Here is an 18908-nt window from a genome sequence, read left to right on the forward strand (position 1 = left end):
TCCCGCCTGGCTTCGGTCGTCACGGCTCACGTCACGCGAACCTCGCGAGGTGCGCCCCGCCTTGATATCTCCGCTTGTCGGGAGCCAGCCTAGTGAGTCTGCCCCGGAAGAGGTCCTGTGCCGTCTACCTCGTGAGGCTCTTGAGTGGTTGCTGATGAAGATGGGCCGTACCGGGCTGCCGGTAGAGCCATGCCGTGGGCCGCAGGTAGCCAAGTATGGGTACCCCCATTCCAAGGACGCCTACAGTAGCCCCCGTGCCCAAGGCGCGCTCGGACTTGGCTACAAGGCGAAGCCAAAGGGCAAGTGCGGAGCGCCACGGGCCCCAATGGCCTGCAGCCTTGATTGACGCGTGGCGATTGACAGGATGTGGGCATCTCCGCTTCCCCATGCTGCCTCGGCAGCTTCCTGACTTGCCGAGACCTTGCTGCATGCAGAAGAAAACCGTCATTACCTTAGATCGTGGAGGCCGGCGGTTGGCCTCCCTCTGGCTATAAATGAGGAGAGGGGCGTAGCCCCCGTCGCACATCTCCTTCACCAGTTCGCTCGCTTCTTCCTCCACTTTGCTCCACCACCTTGCAGCGACACTCATGGCGCTGACACAGAGGTTCTTGACCGCAGAGAAGGGGAAGGTTCGCTAGGAGGGGCCCGGCTCGCCACCGCCTAAAAGGGGGTGTGGTCACCCCCGCAAGCATGATGCAACATCAGCTGCGGTCCCTCGTGGGCACGGGCGAACTTCCTCGCGGTCTGGCACCGTACCTGGCGTTCGCGGCGGCGCCTCTTCACGCGCCAGCAGCCGCCCGAGACGCGGCAGTCCCGCCCACGAAGGGAGGTGCGCTATGGTCGCTCGGCCTCCCCGGCTGCACTTCCACTCGTCAGAGGTGCTGCCGGAGTTCGTCGTGTGGTCGGAGAACCCGGCCGGCATCTGGTTTCAGCTTCCGCGCTCCTTTGCCGGCGAGCTGCCGGCCATGGGTCCTGGCGGCCTCTGGCTGCAGATCAACGGCTGCTGCAGCAAGGCCTTGTGGGTTGCAGTGGAGGTCTCCGTCATTGGCAACATAGCCCTGGCCCGCGACTGGCAGACGTTTGCCCGCACGTGCGGTCTGAGAAGGCGGTGCACCCTCCAATTCAAGCACGACATTGCCGCGACCCTCTCTGTGAGGGTGTTCGGGAAAGATGGTCGCTGCACCGGGTGCTGCCCTGAAGACAGCGATGGTGACGATGTGCTCGGCCTTGGCGACGGCCGTATCGAGGACGAGGGTGAATTCGCCCTCGGCGACGAACGCAGCTCGTATGGCAACTATAGCTCCTCCTCTGGTGAAATATCCAGCAGCGGTGACTACGACCAGCCGCCACGTCGTCGGGCTCGCTTCGAGGACGATGACGGGTCGTCCCGTCGCCGCGCCCCACAGAAGAGCGAGGAGGGCTCCGACAGAGTCCGGAGGGGCTGGGGGCCGGTCCTCGTGAGGAGCCTCGTCGGAGGAGCCGCTTTTGCCTATCCTTTCCTTTCCTCCTGTATTCAAAAAACAAGTATGGGGCCCTGTGAGGGCGTGTAATGAACTATAGTGCTTATGCTACTTTGTGCTATGTTTATTGTTTTCGGGTTATGTTGTGGAATCTGTGATTTATGCAGGCGCAGAGGAATAACTTAGGTTGATACATCCGGGGTAGCTTCCAGCATGTGAGGGCGGGCGCCTCCTGGAATCCGGTGGGGCTTCCCAGCTGCCATCTCGGGCGACATCGCAAAGCTACGAAAAGTCATTAGGAAATCCTTATCCCTCCTTGCGCGAGGCCTCATGCATGGGCTGATCATGGCCTAGCGCACCATGCCGTGGTACCCGTGGGGCAGAGACTTAAAAAAGGGGGGTGCGCAAATCATAAGCTCAATCGAGGGCGCCTCACGGAGACCAGGGGGCGCGGACGCACGCACATCTGTCCAGCCCCCTCGCGGGGCATGCGAGGGAGAATGCTGGGCAACTGCCGCCCTCCCTGGCACAAAACAAAGAACCGAGGGAAGAATCAGTGAGAAGAGTGGATTCAACTAAGCCATCGAGAAACTCCAGAACTTCAAATTCCATTAAAAGGGGTGCAAGCCAACTACAGAAAGCAAATGAACAATCGTATCTGGAACCTAGTCTAGTCTTCTCACCAGCGCGGAGCTAAGTGCTTCCACTAGGACGTGGGAGGGAGCCCCCGAGGCCTAAGGGCGGCACTCCGGAGACTCCGGGGCGTGTACAACCCCACTCATTATTACGTGAGAGTGTCATGAGCGGAGACCTTCACAGGCACTGGGCCTTGCTTCATGGGTAGAACTTCTGAAGGTGCTGGATGTTCCACGTGTTCTGGATGGGGATCCCGTCCCGCGTCTCCAGGCACATGGCGCCAGCCTGGAGATGCAGGCAACCCTAAATGGGCCCTACCACATGGGTGAGATCTTATGCATCCCTTCCCTGGACAACACCCGCCTCCGGACGAGATCACCCACCTCGAGCATCCTAGAGCGAAAGTTGCGGTAGTGGTACCGTCGTAGCACCTGCTGGTATCTCGATGCCCGGAGCGAGGCTTGACGGCTGCGCTCCCCCCCAGCACGAGGTCCATCCCCCGCATGGCGTCCTGATGCGCCTCGTCAACCGCTAGCACCCGCGCAGAGCGATGCTTGACCTCGTGAGGGAGAAGTGCTTCGGCTCCATAGATGAGGAAGAATGGGGTCTCGCCTATTGGCTTTGTGGTAGTCGTGCGGATGGACCACAACACGGACTGGAGCTTGTCGTGCCAGCCCCTACCGCAGGCGTCGAGCCTCTTTTTGAAGTTCCTAGTCTTGAGGCCTCTCAGGACCTCTGCTTTGGCGCGCTCGGCTTGGCCATTGCTCCTGGGGTGTGCCACTAAGGCGTAGCATACCTGCGTTCCAAGGTTAGCACAATATGTGTTGAAGAGATCGCTAGTGAACTGCGAGGCATTGTCGGTGATGATGCGGTTAGGGACCCCAAACCGGCTCACGAGGTCCTTGATGGACTTAACTGCCGACCCGGCTGGGATGGTGTGGAGGCTTCCACCTCTGCCCACTTGGTGAACTTGTTGATGGCGACGTAGAGGTAGCGGTAGCCCCCGGGCGCTCGAGGGAATGGACCCAGGTTATCCAGCCCCCGGACTGCGAACGGCCACAAGAGTGGGATAGTCTGGAGGCCCTGGGCCGGCTAGTGGATTTGCTTGGCATGGAACTGACAAGCCTCGCAGGACTTTACTAGCTCGGTTGCGTCGTTGAGTGCCATGGGCCAGAAGATACCACTGCGGAATGCCTTGCCAACCAGGGTGCGCGACAACGAGTGATGCCCGCAGTCCCTGCAGTGTATGTCAGCTAGCAGCTCGCTCCCCTGCTTCCTGGAGATGCATCACAAAGAAACATCATTTGGTCGTTTTCTGTATAGCTCACCGTCCTAGATCCAATATGTCGTAGCCTGTCGGGCCACCAGTTCCACGTCCTCCTCTTTCTCCGGCAACGTTCCTTGCACCAGGTATGCCCTGAACTCCTCGGTCCGGCACCCCTCCTGAGGCTCGAGCGTGAGGAGCAGGCGTGCTCCTGAGGTCGGGCCACAGGCTGAGGTTCCCGAGGCTGGCGGCTGGGGAGTTCCTCTTGATGCGGTGCAGGCTTAGCAGCCGAGGGGGCCGCCGAGGGCTTGAAAAGTCGCTCTTCGAAGACACCAGGCTCTTGGGGCTGGCGCCTTGATGCTCTCTTGGCGATCTCATCGACTTCCTTGTTTATGTCGGGTGGCACATGTTGCAGTTCCAGGCCCAAGAATTGCTTCTCCGTCTTGCGCACCTTCGTGAGGTACGCTTCCATGTGCTCGTCCCTTGGCTCGTACACCTTATTGGAGAAGTTGACGAGGAGCTAGGAGTCGACATTGATGGTGAGACGCTTCACCCCCAAGGCTGCTGCAGCCTTGAGGCCGACAATCAGCCCCTTGTATTCCGCGATGTTGTTGGATACCTTCTCGCCCCGCTGGAAGCAGAACTGCACGGCGTAGTATAGTTTGTCCTGGGTGTGCGAGATGAGCACGACGCCAGCCCCCGCACCTTGGTGTGCGAAAGCGCCATCGAAGTACATGTCCCAGCCATCTGGCGCTTCTCTTCCTGGCGAGAGGGATCTACCCTCGCCTGCTTCGGGCTCTGGAGCGTCGGTCCATTCTGCCATGAAGTCGGGGAGGGCGGCTGAGGGAGTCCTCGACTAAGGGGTCCTCGGGCGTCCGGCCTGTTGGCCATGGGCCGGACTGATGGGCTGTGAAGATACGAAGACGGAAGACTGCACCCGTGTCCGGATGGGACTCTCCTTGGCATGGAAGGCAAGCTTGGCGACTGAATATGTAGATTCCCTTCTTTGTAACCGACCTTGTGTAACCCTAGATCCTTTCGGTGTATATATAAACTGGAGGACATAGTTCACATAGGGAAGATTCATTATCATAGACATACAAGCTAGACCTCTAGTGTTTAGCCATTACGATCTCGAGGTAGATCAACTCTTATAATACTCGTATTAATCAATATCAATCAAACATGACATAGGGTATTACCTCCATAGAGAGGGCCCGAACCTGGCTAAACATCCTGTCCCCTGTCTCCTGTTACCATCGACCTTAGATGCACAGTTAGGGACCCCCTACCCGAGATCCGCCGGTTTTGACACCGACATTGGTGCTTTCATTGAGAGTTCCACTGTGTCGTCGACAACAAGATCGATGTCTCGCCTTGTTCTCAAGGATAATATCGCCGCCAGAGGAATGCTGGCTCCAGGCGAAACGCTCCGGCTGGGCGGCTTTACCATGACCGCTCATTTGGTCATTAAGCCGACGATCACCTCTCGAGTCATCGAAAACCCCTTCGTATTGATTCCGAACACTCCAAACAGATGGATCCGACGGAGCTTTCGGTCTTAAGAGAGCATCTAGATCGCATCGCCGCCCTGGCGGTCGCTACAGACTATGATCGGATTGGGCTTAAACCCGTTCACAGAGAAATCAAATCTCGACCGATCACCCACCACATAGCGGTAGTCGAGGAGTGAGTCGACAACTCTTCCTCCATATTAAGTACAGACTATGTCCGGATCTCCAGTCTCAAAGAGCCGGGCACCTACTCGCGAGGCGAAGCATCCTGCCCTCCTAACATATAATCAGACGACGGGCCTAAGAAATTAGTGGGCATCCAGGAGCCCGATCTGGTAAGTTCGGAAGACCTTCAGACTCTAGATCCAAGACTGGGACAAGGTTTAGATTTAAATCCACCCACCCACCCAAATACAAGCGCTCTTATGAGCATAAAATAGCAGTCTCAAGAAACTGTCCACCACTTCTGGGCCAGATTCCTTCTTGTCAAAAACAAGATTAAAGATTGTCGCGACGAGGAAGCTATCTCAGTGTTCCGCAACAATTGCAGGGACGAAGGAATCCTCAATGCCATCAACCGCCGTCGCATCCTACACTTTGCTGACTTGGCAACTGTCGTACAGAAGTACAGTGCAATGGAAAGCGCCTGGAAAACTCAAACAACTCGTTGGGAATCATCAGTCCCCACTCAACCACTTATTTAGGCAAAAGGGGTACACCCGGGGCGTGGAACCGTTCTGGAAGGATGGCTCAATGGGCCATGCAAAATACACGCAACACCGGATAATATACCAACACATAGCCTTAGAGCATGTTGGATACTCCGGCAAGTGGCCAAGAGCGGCAAGGATATCCTCACCAAGAATAACCCAGAACAAAACCCCACTAGAGGACAACGACCCCAAAGTACTGATGGTCTTTGAGACATTCGCCTCAAACAATGGGCGTAAAAGAGCACTACGCGGAGTCGCCGAAGTCTGTCAAATAGCAGCGATCAACCCTTGGACCGACATAGCTATATCTTTTAATGGCGGTCACGAACCAAAATATAGGACAGTCCAAGCACCAGCCGCCTTGGTCCTCGGTCCAATCGTGGATGGCTTTCAGCTCACCAAGGTCCTCATGGACGGCGGCAGCGGACTAAACCTCATCTACAAAGATACACTCCACAAAATGGAAATAGATAGGAGCTGGATTGAGGAAAGCAGCACGACCTCCCGAAGAATTATTCCGAGTCGGGAGGCGCGGTGTGCGGGAAAAATAACACTCAACGTGGTATTCGGCACGCCGGAGAATTATCGATCCGAAGAAATAAGCTTCCAAATGGCCCCTTTCAATAGCGGATATCACGCCCTCTTAGGGCGAGATGCATTTACGCGCTTCCAAGCGGTACCCCATTATGGATACATGAATATTAAGATGCCTGGGCCCAACGGTATAATCACTCTAGCTAGTGATCCGGACATAGCACTCCACGCTGAGAATAAAACCGCATCCTTGGCCCTTGAGGCATTATCCGAAGCCCTCGTGGCCGAAGAATTAACCGCACTGCGCTCCTTGGTGGGCAGGGATAATCTGGTCCTAGACAAACGACCCAAATCCACCTCCTTCAAACAAGTAGAAGAAATAGTCAAATTCCAAGTCCATCCAACGGACCCCAAGAAGACAGCATCCATCGGAGCACAATTAGACCCAACGGTCGACGCCGCGCTACGAGAGTTCCTGCGTGAGAATTGGGATATATTCGCCTGGCACCCTTCTGATATGCGAGGAATCCCACGTGAGTTGGCCGAACACAGCGTAAATATATTAAAGGGATACAAACCGGTCAAGCAAACACTACGGCGCTTTTCCGAACCCAAACGACAAGCTATGGGGGAGGGGCTAGCCAAGCTAATTGAGGCCGGATTCATCAGAGAAATAGAACATACGGACTGGCTGGCAATCCTGGTAATGGTACCAAAGAAGGACAAATACTGGCGGTTGTGCGTCGATTTTAAAGACCTCAATAAGGCTTGCCCGAAGGATCCCTTCCCCCTCCCACGCATTGATCAAATCATTGATGCTACCGTAGGACACGACTCACTGAGTTTCCTTGATGCATATTCCGAATACCATCAAATCAAAATGAAGCAGTCCGATCAAGCTGCAACAGCATGCATTACCCCATACGGGAAATTCTGCTTCAACACTATGCCCTTTGGGCTCAAAAACACCGGCGCCACATACCAACGCATGATTCAAACATGCCTGGAGAAATAGATCGGCAAGACAGTTGAAGCTTATGTGGACGACGTCGTCATAAAAACTAGGCGCGTCGAAACATTAATAGACGATTTACGTCTCACATTCGATAACCTCCGCATGTATGACATTAAGCTCAATCCTGAAAAGTGCGTTTTCGGCGTCACCACCGGAAAACTGCCGGGCTTCAACGTTTCCAACAGAGGAATTGAAGCAAATCCAGCCAAAATCCAAGCTCTGTCACAATTGGCTATGCCAACAGACCTTAAACAAGTCCAAAAGCTCGCGGGTTGCATGTCAGCTCTAAGCCGCTTTATCTCCAGATTGCGAGAAAAGGCACTGCCACTCTATCGCCTTCTACGGCGAACCGATCACTTCGAGTGGATGGATGCGGCAACAGCCAGACTGGAGGAAATAAAAACCCTTCTTGCGAGCAACCCAATCCTGGCCCCTCCAAATGTCGGCGAACCGATGTTGTTATACATATCGGCAACACATCAGGTGGTGAGCACCGTGCTCGTCGTCGAACAGAACAGGACAGACACAAATTCCCTCTTCAAAAGCCAGTATACTACGTATCCATTGTCCTTACACCCAGCAAATCCCGGTACCCCCATTATCAAAAGAGAGCATACGCGGTCTTCATGGCATCCCGAAAGCTCCGTCACTACTTCTGGGAGTGTTCGATCACGGTGGCTTCTGAAGTACCACTCAACGACATTATAAACAACTGCGATGCCACGTGCTGGATTGCCAAATGGGCCATTGAGCTCCTTCCATTTGATATTACCTACAAACCACGTCGAGCTATTAAATCCCAAGTACTGGCTAACTTCGTCGCCGAATGGACAGAGGCCAAACTCCCTAAAGAGTACGACACATATATCAATAGGGTTATGTATTTCGATGGCTCCAAAATGCTGGCAGGGCGATGGGCGGGCATCGTCTTAACATCATAAACTGGAGACGTTGTTCAGTATGTACTCCAAATACTATACACAGACTCCAACAATTCAGCCGAATACGAGGCCTTATTGCATGGTCTTCGGATGGCTGTCTCCATGGGCATACGACACCTAGAAGTGTGCGGGGACTCAAACTTTGCAATATCTCAAATAAATGGAGAGTTCGATGCCAAAGATCCAAATATGGCAGCTTACCAAAATGCCGTCATAAAAAGATCGGCCTGGTTTGAGGGGCTCGAGTTCCACCATGTGGCTCGAGAAAGTAATCAGGCGGTGGACGTCCTTGCTCGTATCGGTGGTAAGCGCGACCCCGTTCCACCCAATATGTTTCTGGAAAGGCTTTTTAAGACATCCATGGTGTGGCAGGGGGAAAACGACAAGACTAGTCCGGATCCGAACATAACCCCAGATTTCAAAAACAGTGACATCATCGGAGGCTCAGCCACCAAAATAACACCGTCGGCGCATCTCATCACGGCAGTCATTACTCCATGGACCCAACCTTTCCTGGCCTACCTTAACAAGAAGGAGCTTCATGAGGACCAGAATGAGGCCCGTTGCATCTTCCGGCGTTCGAAGGCCTACAAGGTTCATGATGTAGAGCTCTATAAGAAAAGCGCCACTGGAGTTCTTCAAAGATGTATCTCCAAGGAAGAGGGGCGGCAGCACTTGGCCGAGATTCACGCCGGACTCGGCGGTCACCATGCCGCAGCTCGGGCCCTTGTTAGCAAGGCCTTCCGTACAGGGTTTTATTGGCCGACGGCTCGAGCAGATGCACAGGACCTTGTCCAACATTGCGTCGGATGCCAACTCTTCGCCAACCAAAGCCATATGCCCCCACTGCCTTAAAAACAATCCCCATCACTTAGCCTTTTGCGGTCTAGGGACTCGATATGGTTGGACCCCTTAAAGGAGGAAGCCATAAGAGAAAGTATCAGCTGGTCATGGTGGATAAATTCACTAAGTGAATAGAGGCCAAACCAGTCAAAACAGCCGAAGCGGGGCCGGTATTAGATTTCATATCCAGCATGGTACACCGTTGTGGTGTCCCACATAGCATAATCACCGATAATGGCTCTAATTTCACAGCCGATGAAGTGAAAACCTGGTGCAATCTGGGCATTAAGCTCGATTACGGCTCTGTCTATCACCCGCAGACAAATGGTCAAGTCGAACGGGCTAATGGTCCTATTATGAGCGGCATCAAACCTGGACTAGTGCGATCTTTGAAAGAATCAGACAAGCACTAGGTGGAGGAACTTGACTCTGTGCTCTGGGGGCTACGGACCACACCCAACCCCACTACTGGATATACACCTTTCTTCATGGTGTACGGTGCAGAAGTAGTGTTACCCTGCGATATTACTCATGACTCACCTCGAGTGCGCATGTACGAAGAGAGAGAGAAGCCGAGCTTGATCGGTAGGACAGCTTAGATGTCCTGGAGGAGCAGCGCGACGTTGCAAAAGCCCGTTCCGTATTTTATCAACAGCAGGCTCGCAGGTATCAAAGCAGAGAAGTATGGGCCAAGAATTATAACATTGGCGAATTCGTCCTACGCCTGCTGGAGAAGAAAAGGACAAACTCAAGCCCAAGTGGGAGGGTCCCTTAATCATTGATGAAGTCATCACCGGAGGAGCGTACCGCCTGCGTGATGGATCAGACAATCACCTAGAGCTGAACCCCTGGAACACGGCCAGACTGCGACGATTTTATGCCTAGCGCTGAACTCTGTGTTTGTCTCCATCCTCCTATTATTAACGTTATTTTTTCTCTCTCTTTTCATTTTTTATTTTTTTGTTTTTCTCTTTAGCCATACGACTTTGGTACGGCTAAACCGTCCTCCCTTGATGCATACATCTCCACATAAGTACGTTCATTATACCTGAGGGCTTCTCGTACAAAAGCTTGCTATTATCCTTTGAGTATCAAGCTCACCACATATGCGCTTTTCAATGTGTACCTTTTCTTCGCCATTATATGCATCGATATGACTTATGTTTTGGCCAAGCTGGGTTGGTTGGCTCCTGTGCTTATGCCCTACGTTCCTGTTAGTTCGGCTAGGGCATAAAGGGAGCACCTCTGCGATTGTTATTGCCGGGACATATGGATGTGTACACTGGGTGAAGCCGAAATCTAGCATTCTTAAGGGAATATTCAGTCGGTGAATTAAATATGTTCCCGCATTCATTCCATTGAGAAACCCCAGAAGTTACTTACTCAGTTCGGACATGCATATTAAACGCATGCAGACCCAGGGAAAGGAACCCTTAACGGAACTATTCTCTCTGGAAGATGTTTCTTACATAAGGTAATATAACATAACTAGTCGGATACACATTGTTTGTTCAAGCAACTATGACCCCTATGCCTGGTTCCCATGCATACCCCGGTATATTCTACCATTAGGGTATTCGGATGCTCTCCGAACCATAGGGTCCAGAGGTTGAAGCAAAGATGTCGGCGATGACAACCATTTTTATTATCCAGCTAAAAGGAAAGTACATAGTCACTTAGGACTAAAAAACTTCCTCCTCTATACCGTCCAACAGGCGGTCTAATTTACAATCCTGTTGGGAGTATCTAGCAGCCACCTCTACTTGGCCATATAATAAACTAACGGGAATTTCTTCCCCATTTGACCCTAGTGGTCCGACCCGGGCCATGTGATTCGGATCCAACTTGGTATATCGTGTTTTTACCATGGCCCAGGCTTCTTGCACACCCTCTCGGCAGGACGATATCTTCCACTGTCGGATACGCCGCCACGCTCCCTTGAACAACTCTACAAGCTTCTCCATACTCCCTCGAGGGGAGTCGGATGGCCATAAGGCCTTGGCCATGCTCCGCATTGCCTGCCGAGCTTGCTTGTGCCACTGCGACGACCCTTGAAGAAGATCACTTGATGATCCGGACACCTCCTCTTCAGGACGGCCCGTTAATATACCTGCAATCACAACTATATTAACTACTTTTACTTCCAAACTGTTCTACGGTAAATACGGCCACATACTGAATATGCCGCCTCGCAGTTTTTTGTTCTCCTTCACGGAGTCTGCAAGCTGGGCCCGCACATCCTTAAGCTCTTCGCCCAGCCGGGTGTTTGCATCTTGGAGTTTATTTTTCTCCTGTCTGACACGGGTCAAAACCCGCTCACCTGCGGCCTGCATTCTTTTCAACTCTTTTTCCTCCAATTGATCCGATGATCCTGTTATGAGATAAAGCCGCAGTGTTATATGGCCGCTATGCAATAACTGCTTCTCGATGGAGGGAAATATTACCGGAGGACACCGCTTTGGATTTTTCCAGTTTGGCGGTCACTACGTTCAACTGCGTTCGGCACTTTTCTAGCTCTTGTGCTGACACGTCGTTCTTGTTCGATAGAACCTGGTCATGCAGTGATCCTCAAATCAGTTGTCCCAACTACTTTAAGTCTCGCGGGCTACTGGCATATGGTTATCATAGTCAGACGAAGTAAACTTACCTGCACTTCTTTTAAATGCTGCTTTGTGGCTCTGTTAAGCCCATCACGAGCAGCTCGGATATATGCATCAGCCGAGCTAAAGGCGTTAAATGCCTCCTATGAAAAGCCATGGTCTTGTAAAACGGCCCCGCGGCGCCGATGATTCATGGCGCTCTCCACTTCTGAGTTGGTGACGGATATGTCATCTGAATCCTCGGCTGGAGGGCAGTCCGGCGTCACCCCCGCATCAGCCCCCGTCTTCACGGTAGGATCTGGATCCTGGCTGTGGGAAGTATGGCCGGTCGGACCCCAGGATATAGTCTGGCACACCTTTTTCCTTATACAGAATAAATGGAAAGTTCACAGTTGAAACTGCCAAGTTGCATATTTGCAAATTCATACCTCTTTGATGAAGGCTCGGCCATATCTTTGTTTGCCTTCCTCTTCAAAGGCTTGCCTAGTGTGGGGGACGTTCTCTTCGGAAATGACCCCAGGGCAGCATGGTGCATAGAGCGCCTCACCTTTTGAGCACAGGATAGTGCGGTGGGTAAGGAGGAATGAGAAAACTCTCTTGGACAAGGTATCTCCAGATTACTTACATGTGAAGCAGGAAGAAGGCCGGGGTAATCGGCGATTATGGGTACATATGTGCCGTCATAGCTCATCTGATAGAATATACCATCCTCGAGCTCCACAAATGTGTCCGGATCTTCCTCATATCCGGGGTCAAGATCTCGGTTGCAATCCTCCGGCTGAGGGGCAGGGTCATGGATCCCCTCGACAGCCTTTCGCCATCCCTGTTATAAACAGGTAATATACTGCCTGTCAAGAATGATTCAGGGACTGGAGTAAAATAGTGGAGCTGAAGCTTACCCAGCTGGGAGGATTATACATGGAAAACCCGTCTCGATGTTGGAGATGGCTGAACTCCTCTTTCTCCCCTTTATACAGCTCGGCCAGTATTTTGGCCAGGGCGGCAGGGGTCTTCGGGCCCTTCCGACCATAGCATGAGGCGTCATCTTCCCTGTTATAATGCGACATGGGCAGCCCTCTATATTGGAGTGGCTGGACCCGCCACACCATAGAGGTCGCCATTACCTCGACTTTTGACAATCCGGAGTGGGCAAGCGTCTTAATCTTGCCCTATAGTAGGCTGATCTCTGCACTATCCTCTTCCTCGAGGCTCCGAGGACGCCAGCTATGGCATTTCTTCAGCGGAGCACTTGAAAACTCAGGGAGGCCCATACGGGCGGGGTCAGGTTGATCAACGTTGTCGATATAGAACCATTCGGAAGACCACTCTTCGGAAGCTTTCTTTGGCATGCCGGACAGGTATCCGGTCCTGGCAATGCGCCACACGTCGGCGCCTCCCACTTCAAAAATTGACCCGCCTTGATTACGAGGGACGAGGCAGAACAGTATTCTCCATAAATCGAAATGGGCCTCGCAGCCCAGGAATAGCTCGCACAGAGCGACGTAACCCGCAATATGAAGGATAGAGGCGGGGTGAGACACTGCAGTTGGAGGCCATAATAGTCCAGCAGACCTCGTAGGAAGGGATGGATTGGAAATCCAACACCTCTTAATAAGAAAGGGACGAAGCACACTCGTTCTCTCGCTGACGGATTGGGGAAATCCTCCGCGTGAGTTTTGCCTTGAAGGAGGCCAATCCCGCTCGGACGGGAACCAGGTCCGCGGGGGGAAGAAAGCCCTGTGTTTGCAGCTTCACAAGCTAACTATGGGATATGGAACATCTGTCCCAATCACCCTTCTTGGATCCGTGGGGACAAGAGGAAGAGCCGGGAGCGCTAGCCATGTTGGGGTGGTTTTTCTTAGCAAGCTCTAAGGATTTTTCGAGGGGTGTGGAACGGATCTGAGATCTATTCTCTTTAAATAGGCAACTTGGTGATACGGTCGGGGTGGTGTATGTAAAAATACCCCAACCTCTCGCATTCGCTCCACATGTGGAAACTGAAGTTGTTGATGCACAAAAGCCGAGGAGTACAACATTAAATGGAAAGCCGAACACACTACACAGAGGTCGTCGATGGAGGAACCCACCTTGAAATGCCGAAGATAATCTATATGTCGAACACCTCATCATTGAAGACTGGTTCGGGGGCTACTGAGGAGTCCTAGACTAAGGGGTCCTCGGGCGTCCAGCCTGTTGGCCATGGGCCGGACTGACGGGCTGTTAAGATACGAAGATTGCACCCGTGTCCGGATGGGACTCTCCTTGGCGTTGAAGGAAAGCTTGGTGACTAAATATGTAGATTCCCTTCTTTGTAACCGACCTTGTGTAACCCTAGATCCTTCCGGTGTCTATATAAACCGGAGGACTTAGTTAGGATAGGGCAGATTCATTATCATAGACATACAAGCTAGACCTCTAGGGTTTAGCCATTACGATCTCGAGGTAGATCAACTCTTATAATACGCGTATTAATCAATATTAATCAAACAAGACATAGGGCATTACCTCCATAGAGAGGGCCCGAACCTGGGTAAACATCCTGTCCCCTGTTACCATGGACCTTAGACGCACAATTCAGGACCCCCTACTCAAGATCCGCCGGTTTTGCCACCAACATTGGTGCTTCCATTGAGAATTCCACTGTGCCGTCGACAACAAGATCGATGTCTCGCCTTGTTCTCAAGGATAATATCACCGCCGGAGGAATGCTGGCTCCAGGCCAAACCCTCCGGCTGGGCGGCTTTACTATGACCGCTCGTTCGGTCATTAAGCCGACGATGACCTCTCGGGTCATCGAAAACCCCCTTCGTATCGATTCCGAACACTCCAAGAAGATGGATCCGGCGGAGCTTTCGGCCTTAAACGAGCTCCTAGATCGCATCACTGCCCTGGGGGTCGCTACTGACTACGATCGGACGACTTAGTTCAGATAGGCCAGATTCATTATCATAGCCATTACGATATCGAGGTAGATCAACTCTTGTAATGGTTGTATTCATCAATATCAATCAAGCAGGACGTAGGGTATTACCTGCATAGAAAGGTCCCGAACCTGGGTAAACATCGTGTCCCATGTCTCCTATTACCATCAACCTTAGACGCACAGTTAGGGATCCCCTACCTGAGATCCGCCGGTTTTGACACTGACAGTGGCTCCCTTGATGACCCTGGTTGTGCTGAACTCCAGCTGAAATGCTTGCAGCTTGATGTTCCACTCAACAACTCTTCCTGCAGCGTTGGGGCTCCGGAGCACCCTCTATAGTGGGTAAGCTGAGACAACCTTAATTGGGTGGCCTTGCAAGTAATGACACAACTTGCGTGAGGCCACCAGGAGTCCGAGCAAAAGCTTCTGTGGCATGGGTTATCGTGATCTTGCGTCCCGGGACACCATGCCGACGAAGTATACCGGGTGCTCAACGAGGGCGGGAGCATCGATGGAGCCTGTGGCCTCCGGAGGTTGTGGTGTCTCTTGAGGTGGGCGGACCTCAGGAGCTTGGTTACCCATCGGGGCCTCCGCAGGACCAAAAATGCCATCTTGTGGGGCCTGATCATCCTCGGGCATTGTCGTGGCTTTGGCGCCGCTATCTCGGTGCCGCATTGTCCCGGTTGAAGGTGTGGCATTACACGACATGCTCTTGGCCTGGCCCCCCACCTAGACAGCCACCAACGCAGTGCTGGCTGAGTGGGGCATGGCGGCCAGGTAGACCACTAGGGGCTCGAGGGGACGGGGCACTACCATCATCGGAAGGTTGGTCAAGTATCTCTTGAGGTCTAGAAATGCCAGGTCGGCTTCTGTGGCCACTCGAACGTGCCCTTTTGTAACACCCTCGATGCGGCTATATCTCCTATGTGTCGAAGCACGACTTAGAGGCATAACCGCATTGAAAGCAATGTCGCAAGTAAGGTAATCTTCACACCAACCCATGTAAAAAGATAATAGGGGAAAAAGGTGCATAGTTGGCTTACACTCGCCACGTCACACAAATACATGGATAACATTACAATCATCCAATACACTCATGGTCCGACTACGGTACCAAAATAAAAGATCAACCCCAACAAGCGACATGGTCCCCGGTCGCCCCCAATTGGGCACCACTACTGATCATCAGGGAAAGTCACATAGTAACGGCGAGAGTCTTCGTCGAACTCCCACTTGAGCTCAAGCGCATCATCTGGAACAGAATCATCAGTCCCTGCATCTGGTTTTTGAAGTAAACTGTGAGTCACGGGGAATCAGCAATCTCGCACCCTCGTGATCAAGACTATTTAAGCTTATAGGTAAGGCAAGGTAATATGTGGAGCTGCAGCAAACGACTAGCATATATGGTGGCTATCCTGTTCGCAAAAGAGAGAGCGAGAAGAGAAGGCAAAGCACGAACGAAGAACTATGATCAAGAAGTGATCCTAGAACAACCTACGTCAAGCATTACTCCAACACCATGTTCACTTCCCGGACTCCGCCGAGAAGAGACCATCACGGTAACACACGCGGTTGATTCATTTTAATTAAGTTAAGTTTCATGTTATCTACAACCGGACATTAACAAATTCCCATCTGCCCATAACCGTGGGCACGGCTTTCAAAAGTTCAAATCCCTGCAGGGGAGTCCCAACTTAGCCCATCACAAGCTCTCATGGTCAACGAAGGATATTCCTTCTCCCGAGACATTCCAATCAGACTCGGCATCCCGGTTCTACAAGAAATCCTCGACAATGGTAGAACAAGTCCAGCAACACCGCCCGAATGTGCCAACAAATCCCGATAGGAGCTGCACATATCTCGTTCTCAGGGCACACTCAGATGAGACATCCTATGAGTCAAACCAACCCTCAAGTTGCCCTGAGGTGGCCCTGCAGTCTACTCGGTCGGACCAACACTCAGAGTAGCACTGGCCCAGGGCGGTTTTAAATAAAGATGACCCTCGGGCTCCGGAAACCCAAGGAAAAAAGAGGCTAGGTGGCAAATGGTAAAACCAAGGTTGGGCATTGCTGGAGGAGTTTTATTCAAGGCGAACTATCAAGGGGTTCCCATTATCACCCAACCGTGTAAGGAACGCAAAATCCGGGAACATTACATCGATATGACGGAAACTAGGGCGGCAAGAGTGGAAGAAAACACTAGACAAAAGGCCGAGCCTTCCACCCTTTACCAAGTATATAGATGCATTAAGATAACAAGATAATATGGTGATATCCCAACAATAAACAATGTTCCAACAAGGAACGATCTCCAATCTTCACCTGCAACTAGCAACGCCATAAGAGGGGCTGAGCAAAGCGGTAACATAGCCAATCAACGGTTTGCTAGGACATGGTGGGTTAGGGCTTTGACATGGCAATATGGGAACAACATGATATAAACATGGTATATGCAAGAGGAACACAATCAAACATGGTATATGCAAGAGGAAAACAAGCAAAAGGAACACAATCAACCACGTGCAATGCTCGAACAACATGATGCAAACATGGTATGCTATGCGGGATGCGATATGGGATGCATTTGCAAGATTTGACAAGGAATGATTGACACTAGCCTCAACTTGGAAATCCAAGAGTGCCACTGGAAAGGTGAGGTGATTTCGGTTGAAATCGATATAAATATCACCGGAATCGGATGCATGGTTTGGAAATAGCAAGCAAAACAAATATGACACCGGTCTGCGATAAACAGCAAGTAGCCATCTAAATGCATCAAGATAAATATGCTACAGCACTCGAACATGACAACAAAATACATGGAAGGGATCCACTCATGATTCTTGACAAAAGATGAACACTGAGCTATGGCCAATTAATCCATTAACAGGTTCAAACAAGCATGGCAAAAGTGCAAATGATAACAGGTTTCAGACTTAGTGAAATTAACACAAGTCTAGAATTTAACATCAGGTAGCACACTTTAGATCATTAAAACTATATGCTACAGGAACTTAACATGGCAAAGCAAGGCATGACATGAAGCTACTCAAAGCACTTAGCAAAAGTCCCTTAGTGACATTGAGCCAAAAGGGATCAGAAAATACAATTGCAAGCATGTGAACATGGCAGAAACATAATCAGATTATAGACTTAGTGAAAAACTGGAGCATGCAAATCTGTTAACGAGTAGTCATGTTCACGAGCTCGATGCACTCACTACAGAGTACGGCATGACAAACTAAGCATACACCATCAAGAATACATATCATAGAAGCTAGAAATGGAAAGAACAACAACATAGCATGCACGGATCAATAACAACGTCCTCGGCAAAATCGCTAACAAGTTAACAATCTGTCGGGAATCACGATATAGCAAAAGTAGAGCTCGATTGACTCAAGCTAGGGTGCTCAATAAATGCAAACAAAGACATGGATGGCTAGAGCACCACAATTTTAACAAATCATCCTTACTGATCATCCTCAAAAGAGGCACGGATCACTAGGAAACAACATGAACATATGGCATACCGACAAAAATCAGGACAAGGACTTGGTGAAATTCTATGTCCCTGAAATCAGCATTACCGATCGCACTACTTTGCAAGCTTGTGCTAGTCACCACACATATCACAAAAATACATGGTAAGAACGTCTGTAAATATGGCATGGCATATAACAAAACTCATGTAGAGCTCAGGAGCATATCATGCACACATTAACCATGGCAAAAAATTAGCTATTTGATGAAACAGATCTGGCAATTTTATTATATAGCCCTCTTCCAATAGCATTTCAGGCATCAAGATGAGCTCAAATGGAAATGATGCATTGAGATGAAATGATGTACTCTTTGAGACGAACATTTTGATATGCTACACGCGCAAATCAGAGCTACGGATGCGGAGTTATGGCATGACGAAATATGCTAAAAAATAATGCAAACTGGGACAAAAGTCAACCGTCTAGGGTTCGTCCAGATATGGATCCGAGGCACGCGGACCGAGGTTCGCTGGAACAGTGCTCGCCGGAGCTTTCGCCGAAACAGAAACGAGGAGGAGGCCGGAGTGGGCTCGCCGGACTTGGGGCGTCGAAGGGCGGCGTGTGTGGCGGCGCGGTGCGTCGAGGAGGCGGCGGCCGGACGAGGAGGCGGCGAGGTCGAGGCGGCGGCGGTGACCGGTGGAGGAGCGGAGGCGACCGGTGGTGAGGTCCTTGCGGCGGCGCGGCGAGGGACTTGGTGGCGGGGATGACGGACGAAGACGGGCGCTGGCGCACGCGCGGATGGGCCTCGGGGGCTCGGGCGGCGCTGGGGAAGAGGAGGCGAGGCTCGGTCGCGGGGGCGGAGAGGGCCCGCCCCGGGCTTCGGCGGGCCGGCAGCGGGAGGAGAACGGCCGGGACATGTGTCATGCTCTGACAGGCCGGGTGCGGCGGTGGGATTTCGTCCGCTAGGAGACGAACATGTCC

The sequence above is a fragment of the Triticum dicoccoides genome, chromosome 6A (genome assembly GCF_002162155.2).
Source record: "Triticum dicoccoides isolate Atlit2015 ecotype Zavitan chromosome 6A, WEW_v2.0, whole genome shotgun sequence".
Lineage (NCBI taxonomy): Eukaryota > Viridiplantae > Streptophyta > Magnoliopsida > Poales > Poaceae > Triticum > Triticum dicoccoides.